A 9,476-nucleotide genomic window follows, 5' to 3' on the forward strand; every position below is an offset into this window, starting at 1 on the left:
TCTGATAAGGAAAACTACTGAGAGAGCTAATGGAGGCCATTCTGGTGGAGGACGCCAGCTGCAGTCAACCCTGCATGGTGGGTTGCAGCACTCCAATGTTGGAAATGAGAAAATTGAGGCTCAGAGAGGTGAATCAACCTGCTTACAGTCACCCAGCAGAGCCCAGACTCTAGGCTTAGTCAGTCTTACTGAGAAGTCAGGGTTCTTTCCCCTGTCCCAGTGAGTCTCACTCTGGCTACCCATTAGAGGCTCCTGGTGCCCAGGTCTCAGCCCAGCCCAATAAAATAAACTAGAATCGCTGGGCGTTGTGACAGGCATTCAATTTTTTTTTTTTTTTTTTTTGAGACAGTGTCTTGTTCTGTTGCCCAGGCTGAATTATAGTGGCTTGATCATGGCTCACTGCAGCCCCGACCTCCTGGGCTCAGGTGATCCTCCCACCCCAGCCTCCCGTGCCGCCACCCTCAGCTAATTTTTTGTATTTTTTGTAGAGATGGAGTTTTACTATGTTGCCCAGGCTAGTCTTGAACTCCTGGGCTCAAGGGATCCATTCACTTCAGCCTCCCAAAGTGCTGGGATTACAGGCATGAGCCACCATGCTGGGCCAGCATTCATATTTTTAAAAAGCTCTCTCGGTGCTATAATGAGCATCTAGGGTTGAGAGGCCTTTACCTCTAGGCTTCTGAACTCACAGGGAGCGCTGACTGACAGATGTGATAGAAACTCCCACCCGGGAGCTGTTAAGGCAGATGCTGCCCTGGGCACCATCGCGCCTCAATTAAGACAGAAACGCTGGGGGTGGGATTTGCACATTCACATATATACTTTTAAGCTCCTCTGGTGATTCTGAAATGCAGCCAGTGTTGAGAATTAGAGTTCAAAGGCTTACACCAAATTGCTTCTTCAGGCCTTCCCCTTAGGTACCAACTTGCCCCCCGCCTGACTAGGGCAGAACCTGGGGTCCCATTTAAGCTGTGGGCAGTGAGGGTGGAGGAGAAAAATAATCAATACTTGACAATCCAGTATGCAAAGATGTCATTGAATGCTCAAAAACAATTCCTGATCTCAAGTCAGTTGAGTGGCTCCCAGCAAGTTTGTTGATAAATTTACTTGACATCATCTTCCTTTGCAGAAAAAGCAAAATGCACTTCAGTCTTTGTTTAGGAAAGTGATTTTTAAAAATGTCATGAATGGAGTCCAGATGAATGAGGTTCACCGCGGGAACAAGGGGGACTCGGCAGACAGGTAGAGGATGGAATCTTACCGTGCATCTATTACACACAGCCTCTGTCTGCAAAGCAGGCAAGAATTGCTGAAGGGAAAAACAAAAGAAGTTTAACAGTCGATGCATAAAGGAGGGCAGGCGAACCCAGGGCAGAGAGCCCGGGCAGGAAGACTGGCTGGGGGCTGGGGAAGCAGGGGAACTGTCCAGGATGGATTGAGCCTGTTTCTTCTGGATGATGCCCAGGTTCCGTTATACCAGCAGTGTCTGACCTTGGCAGGGCCTGCATGCCCCCTCCTTTCTCCTCCCTCCCTCCTCTGTCGGTGGTGCCACCTCAGCCTCCCTCCTCCTGAAAGGCCTGGGTATCCTCTCTTTAGAAGAGCACGAGAATTTCTGGGGAATGAAAATTACAAACAAAATCTTCTCTCAACCCAGAAAACCTCTTCACAAAGGTAGAAGAGAAAGAAAACAGTTGTATTATTGCATAAGCATTCAAACAGAAAGGGACACACATGCCAGGCGATCTGCAAAGATATTGCAAAGACAGAAAGGAGTTTTATCTTTTGTCTAGCCAAGCAGCTCTAATCTGTTACATACGTGTTCTCACGTTAAACAATAACTAGTTTTCAGGGGACTAGTTCTATTTGTCACACTTAGTTCATCCTAAAGTCACCTGGTTATTAATTTGCCTTTATCCAGAGGAAAAACAAACTTCTTTTTTTTTTTTTTTTTTTTTTTTTTTGAGACGGAGTCTTGCTGTGTCCCCCAGGCTGGAGTGCAGTGGCGCGATCTCGGCTCACTGCAAGCTCCGCCTCCTGGATTCACGCCATTCTCCTGCCTCAGCCTCCTGAGTAGCTGGGACTACAGGCGCCCACCACCGCGCCCGGCTAATTTTTTGTATTTTTAGTAGAGACGGTGTTTCACCGTGGTCTCGATCTCCTGACCTTGTGATCCGCCCGCCTCGGCCTCCCAAAGTGCTAGGATTACAGGCTTGAGCCACCGCGCCCGGCACAAACTTCTTATTTCTTTATGGCAAGAGGTAGTTTTGCAAGTTGGAGCTGAAGTTAGGCTCCTATGCTTCTCCAGAGACTAGAAGATGGGGAGCTATGTTCCTTGGTGATTACCTTTCAAAGGGATGATTCCCAGGTCCTTGGAGAAAGACATACCTGGGTCCTAAAGTTGGCAAGAGGCTTAGTTAGCTTTTAAAAAGATTTACATACATTTAAAAGAGACAGAGAAAGAACTACTAATAACAGGTTTCCAAAAGTAAGTGCTCTAGGAAAAGGAAGTGAGATGGGCTGGGACAGTCTCTTCTGTTATTTTCTTTTCCTTCTTTCTTTTTCTTTTTTCTTTTTTTTCTTTTTTTTTTTTTTTTTTTTTTTTTTTTTTTTTTGAGACAGAGTCTCGCTGTGCCACCCAGGCTGGAGTGCAATGGCCCTATCTCGGCTCACTGCAACCTCCACCTCCCTGGTTCAAGCAATTCCCCTGCCTCAGCCTCTGAGTAGCTGGAATTACAGATGCACGCCACCATGCCTGGCTAATTGTTTTTGTATTTTTAGTAGAGACAGGGTTTCACCATGTTGGCCAGACTGGTCTCGAACTCCTGACCTCAGGCAATCCACCCACCTTGACCTCCCAAAGTGCTGGGATTACAAGCATGAGCCACCGTGCCCGGCTCTTCTGTTATTTTCAACAGTGAAAATTAAACCTCTACTTTGGCGGCTGGGTGCAGTGGCTCATGCCTGTAATCCCAACATTTGGGAGGCTGAAAAGGGTGGATCACTTGAGGTCAGGAGTTCAAGACCAGCCTGGTCAATATAGTGAAACTCCATCTCTACTAAAAAATACAAAAATTAGCCGGGTGTGGTGGTGCATGCCTGTAGTCCCAGCTACTCGGGAGCCTGGGGAGAATCACTTGAACTCAGGAGGCAGAGGTTGCAGTGAACCGAGATCATACTACTGCACTGCAGCCTGGGCGACAGAGCGAGACTCCATCTGCAAAGGAAAAAGTAAAATAAAAAATTAAAAAATAATTTTTTTAAAAAAGCCTCTACTTTCTTTGTTTTAGAGACAGTGTCTTGCTCTGTTGCCCAGGCTGAAGTGCAGTGGTACGATCTTGGCTCACTGTAGCCTCGACCTCCTGGGCTCAAGTGATCCTCCTACTTCAGCCTCCCAAGTAGCTGGGACCACAGGCACGTGCCACCATGATCAGCTAATTTTTAAATTTTTTGTAGAGATGGAGTCTCACTGTGTTGACTAGGCTGGTCTCAAACTCCTGAGCTCAAGAGATCCTCCTGTTTTGGTCATCCAAAGTGCTGGGATTATAGGCGTAAGCTACCACACCTGGCTGTAAACCTCTTATTTTTAATGTGAATTTATCCTTGCCGAACTTAGTTTTGGCCTTTATGGAGAGGGGATTGAATGTTTGGTCCCAGCAGTGGGCGTCAGCCCATAACATGAGAAAATCCAAGGAGTAGCCTTAAACTGGATTTGATCTTGCAACCCTGGGAGGGAACTGGGATGGTACAAGCATGGAGCAAGCACCTTTAGGAGCCTCCAGGGCTTGGGTAGTTTCTGAATTTGACTGGGATGTTAGTAACGGAGGTGGTCCCTCCAACCACAGAGCTCCTGACCCCTCCCCCTTCCTGCTCTTCCAGATCTCATCCCACACCCTGCGTCCCTTTCATCCCATACCTAACACTCGGTGTCATCTTTGAGCTCTCTGTAGGGAAGGAAGGCTGTTGGGGATGCTGGTCTGGTGTGGGTCCTGGGCTGTGGCTTCTTCCTTCCCTCCTCTCGGCAGCACAGCTCATGGCTTCTGCTCTACTCCAAGTAGACTCTAACCCACTGGAAACTGCAGCCAGTTCTGCAGAAAGTTCAAATCTTTAGGGACTTCATAAATTAGCCTTTACTGCTAAGTTCTCTGAAAAAAAGAATTGGGGAGTGGGGGCAGGGGGAAGGGTTGCAAAGCACAACACAATCACTGCTTCCTCTTCCCAAACTCTGAGTGTCCATGTTGCAACCAATCAGAGAAGCACCATCAGGAAGGGGCCATGAGGGTGGCAGGGTTGGTGCAGGGGATGCTGACTGGCCAAGAGGCACTGGATGACCCTGGGCAGATCGGGAGTGTGGGCGGGAGGGATAGTGCTGAGGTACAGGTGCTGTGACAGCATTTGCTTTGTGTTGGCACATTCTGAGCAACACCTTGAATTTTTTCTGTTTGTAAGCATGTGAGGTATGTGCCCTTTTATGTTTATGTTAGGGAATTCAGAGCAGGCTCCTGCATTTCTGCTCATGTGTGTATCTCTGAGGATGTTTTGCTATTGCCAGTTGTCATCAGGCCTTCAGCTAATTGGATGGAGCCCACCCCACATGGTGGAGGGTAATCTTTTTTACTTAAAGCCCACCGGTTTAAATGTTAATCTCATCCAAGACACCCTCACAGAAACACCCAGGATAGTGTTTGACCAACTATCTGGTACTGTGGCCCAGACAGTTTAATATAAAATTAACAATCACAGGAAGGGATGTAGGGAAGGGGAGGCAAATTGCTGAGTCCCAAACACTATTTCAGCTGTCCCAGCTCCCTTCATAATGAAACAGGAGTAAAATGGAGCAATGGATGGATGGGAGGATGGAGGTGGATGGGCAGATACATGGATTGGAGGATGGATGGATAGGAGGATGGGTGGATGAGAGGATGAATGGATGGATGGATGGATGGGGGAATGGGTGGATGGATGGAAGGATGGATGGATAGAAAGATGGATGGATGGGAGGATGGATGGATAGAAGGATGGATGGATGGGAGGATGGAGATGGATGGAAGGACGGGTGGATGGATGCAAGGATGGAGACGGATGGGAGGATGGATGAATAGGAGGATGGATGAATGGGAGGATGAACAAGTGGGAGGATGGATGGATGAAAGGATGGATGGATGGGAGGATGGATGGATGGGAGGATGGATGGATGAAAGAATGGATGGATGGGAGGATGGATGGATGGAAGGAAGGATGGATGAATGTGATGATGGATGGCTGGAAGGATGGATAATAGGAGGATGGATGGATGGAAGGATGGATGAGAGAATGGATGGATGGGAGGATGGAGATGGATGGCAGGATGAATGAATAGGAGGAAGGATGGATGGGAGGATGGAGATGGGTTGGAGGATGGATGAATAGGATGATGAATGAATGAAAGGATGAATGGGTGGGAGGATGGATGGATGAAAGGAGGGATGAATGGAAGGATGGATAGATGGAAGGATGGATAATGGGAGGATGAAAGAATGGATGGAAGGATGGATGGATGGGAGGATGGATAGATGGGAGGATGGATGGAAGGATGGTTGGATTGGTGAATGGATGAATGGGAGGATGGATGGATGGAAGGATGGATAATGGGAGGATGGATGAATAGATGGAAGGATAGATAGATGGGAGGATGGATGGACGGGAGGATGAATGAATGGGAGGATGGATGGATGGGAGGATGGATGGAAGGATGGATGGAGGTGAGGATGGATGGATGGAAGGATGGATGATGGGAGGATGGATGGATGGAAGGATGGATGGATGGAAGGATGGATGGATGGAAGGATGGATGATGGGAGGATGGATGGATGAACATAGACAGATGGGTGGATGGAGAGGTGTCTAGGTAGGAAATAGGGATATACAGACATTAGTACTGGCAACTTTTCAGACACTATTAGATGGAAATTTTCAAAAATACAAAATTGGAGACTGACAGAGCAGAAAGGCCAACTGTCCCAACTCTGAATTTCCACATGAGGAAAATGACACCCAGAGAAGAGTGACTTCCTCGAGGTCACACAAGAGTTAATGGCGGAGGTTCTCTTGCCTCCTGGCCCGGCTACTGAGATTGGCATAGGAATGAGGTATGTACACACCAGATCTGGTGAAGCCAAACTGCAGGAGCAAACTACCTCTGAAATCTCAGAAGCCTTGTACCTCCCAGGCTTCTTGCATGCTTTCACAATGCTCCCAAGTCAGCTTGGAGGAGGAGTTCTATTCCACATCCTGCCCTGACACCTTGGCATGTGGCCCCTGAGTGGGCATGTTAGGTGCCAGCTCCTACACACATCAGCCCAGAAGCAGCATCAGTCACTCTTCTATCAGCCACATGGCCCCTAACTAATGGAAGAGGGTCAGAAAAGTGGGTGGGTACATGGATATTTGATGAGAAATAAAAGTTGCCCCAAAAGAGTAGTTTTTCATCTCTTTGTGGGACCTCAGTGTTTCCTTTTCTACATTTTTTTTAACCAAACAAGTTGCCCCGAAATCCAGGGGTCTCCTCTGAGCTCTTGGAACCTCCAAGGAGTCTAACTTGACTCTGCACATAATGCCTCCACCTTTCACTGTAGAATTTGGTGTGCTTTTTTGTATGTGAAGGCTAAACTATTTACTGACATTTTCAGTATCACCCCAGGGACACATTGTGTCTGGTCTCTCTCTCACTGCTACTTATTCTGCTTTAGGACATTGGCTGTCCAATTTTCAGGCTTTTAAAACTTGTTCCTCCTAGAATGTGGTTTGTTAATAAGTATTGATCAAGCGTTACGACAGTTATAAGAACCTTATAGGCTGGCATCGCTAGAACCCACAGTTTATTTCCTTTGAGTCTCCTTGCCTGTACTTGAAATAAGCTGCCATGTGGGGTCAGGCAGGTTTGAATTGCTTGGCTGCCCCATGGCATTAGTAATGAAAGCATTGTTTTCTAAGGCATTGGTGTTCTCTTTTTGTTTTGTTTTGAGATGGTGTCTCACTCTGTAGCCCTGGCTTAAGAGCAGTGGTGTGATCAAGGTTCATGGTAGCCTCAACCTCCCAGGCTCAAGGAGTCTTCCCACCTCAGCCTCCCAAGTAGCTGAGACTACAGGGGGTGCCACCACGCCTGGCTAATTTTTGTATTTTTGTAGAGATGCGGTTCCACCATGTTGGTCAGGCTGGCCTCAAAATCCTGAGTTCAAGCAATCCACCTGCCTCAGCTTCCCAAAGTGCTGGGATTACAGGCAAGAGCCACCACATATGGCTACTGTTCTTTAAATAAATTTAAATAGAGTTTTTTATTAAAATAACAAAAAACAAAGAATAACAAATATTAATTTAAAATAGGATATACAGTTGGAGTTAGACCTAAAGAAATACAAACACCTAGGTATAAGCCAGTATCCTCATTACTTGTGCTGTCATTCTTTATTTGATTTAATCCTTAGGCTTATGTAGAATTAACAGACTCTGAGTCTTACATTTCTTAGGTGTGTATCAAATCTGGTCAGATTTGTCAAGAGTGTCCTGGTCTCCAGCCTTGATATTCAACTTCTTTCTTTCTTTTTTTTGAGATGGAGTATCACTCTTATCACCTAGGCTGGAGTGCAGTGGTGCCATCTCGGCTCACTGCAACCTCCACCTTCTGGATTCAAGCGATTCTCCTGCCTCAGCTTCCTGAGTAGCTGGGATTACAGGTGCACACCACCAGGCCCAGCTATTTTTTTATTTTTAGTAGAGAGGGGGTTTTGCTATGTTAGCCAGGCTGGTCTCGAACTCCTACCTCAGTTGATCTGCCCACCTTGGCCTCCCAAAGTGCTGGCATTACAGGCATGAGCCTCCATGCCCTGCACGATCTTCACCTTCTAATAAAGAATTCCCTCCTGACCTCTTACAGCTTCCCCCAAGAAGGCTTTGTTTTCTTCTGGGCATCTTTATCTCCACCCTGCTGCGTGCCCTGCAGATAGAAAGAGAGTAAGTAGGGAGTAAATAGAGTAACATGTGATGTTTCCAGAATGTTAGAAACTTGTGAATGCCCTTTTTCTGAATCAGCAGAAGATTTTCCTTACCTGAATTCCTTTCTGAGCCTCAGCTCTCTGCTGAGTGTGTTCTCGCAAATCTCTGCAGAAAGGTCCCTTAGCCACCAGGTCTCTGATAAGGTTAGATTGCAAGTTGACCCTTTATTTTGCCTGACTCTACAAACCCTGCTCTTTTGTACGTATGAAGCAGGCCATTCCAGAACATGACTTTTTTTTCTTTTTGATTCCTTTTTTTTTTTTTTTTTTTTTGATAGCGTCTTGCTCTGTCACCGTGGCTGGAGTGCAGTGGCACAATCTCGGCTCATTGCAGCCTCTACCCCCAGAGTTCAAGTGATTCTCGTGCTTCAACCTCCTGTGTAGCTGGGATTACAGATGCACGCTACCATGCCTGACTAATTTTTTTGGTATTTTTAGTAGAGACAGGGTTTTGTCATGTTGGCCAGGCTGGTCTCGAACTCCTGACCCCAGGTGATCCACCCGCCTCAACCTCCCAAAGTGCTGGGATTACAGGCATGAGCCACCGTACATGGCCCAGAACATGACTTTCAAAGTACTTTTAATCAGAAGGTGACACAGAGACACAAAGTGACTTCTATCAGAGCCTCCTGCTCAGCAGGATCCCAGGGGATAGGAAAATAGAAAAGTGTCAAAGGACCTTTCAATCATTGCAGGCAGAAGTTCCTGGAGACCTGGGTCCACAGCTTCATGGCCCAAATGTCACAGAGCTGACTTGATAAGACGAACTCCCAGCATCATGGGGTTCATCATTCCTGGGCTCAGACCCCTTGTGAGCCACACCCTGTTTCCTACAGTTTACGCACATGCTGCAAGTATGAAGTCTCCTGCCAGGAGTCAGGGCTGGTGTCCACTCCCACCGTCTCACTAGGTCACCAAGTGCTCTTGCTCAAGTGCGGGAAGAGAGTTGGAGCTCGGTAAAGCCACAGAGCCAAGTCCTCCATCAGCCCGTGTGGTAAGGAGGATGGGAGAGTCAGGAAGGGTCACGCTGCTGGGTTGTGCTGTGTTCTCGCAGGGAGTCATTCTTGGGGGAGTTCAGGCTATTGAATCCTGGTTATTTGGGAAGGGTTTGGAGAAGCCTTTGGCACGAATGGAGCTCTCCTCCTTAGTAAGGCTGAACCAAAATGGTTAATAAAGTTACCCAATGCTGTTTCTACCAACAGTGTCCAAATTATGCCTCAATTCTGTGGTCACAGCTGCCCTGGGGGGTGGCGTGAAACCTGCTTTAGGAACTGCAGATGTAGAAATCATTACCATGTATTGAGTGCCTGCTGAAAGCCAGGCTCTCTGTGAAACTTTTACTTGATTATCTTATTTTTTAAGACACACAATATTCTCCAAGAAGAGCATGTTCTGTGAGGGAACAACCAAAGGGAGAAAAATTCAACAGGGGGAAGGTCTTGGTCCCAG

This window comes from Macaca thibetana, chromosome 3 (assembly GCF_024542745.1).
Source record: "Macaca thibetana thibetana isolate TM-01 chromosome 3, ASM2454274v1, whole genome shotgun sequence".
NCBI lineage: Eukaryota > Metazoa > Chordata > Mammalia > Primates > Cercopithecidae > Macaca > Macaca thibetana.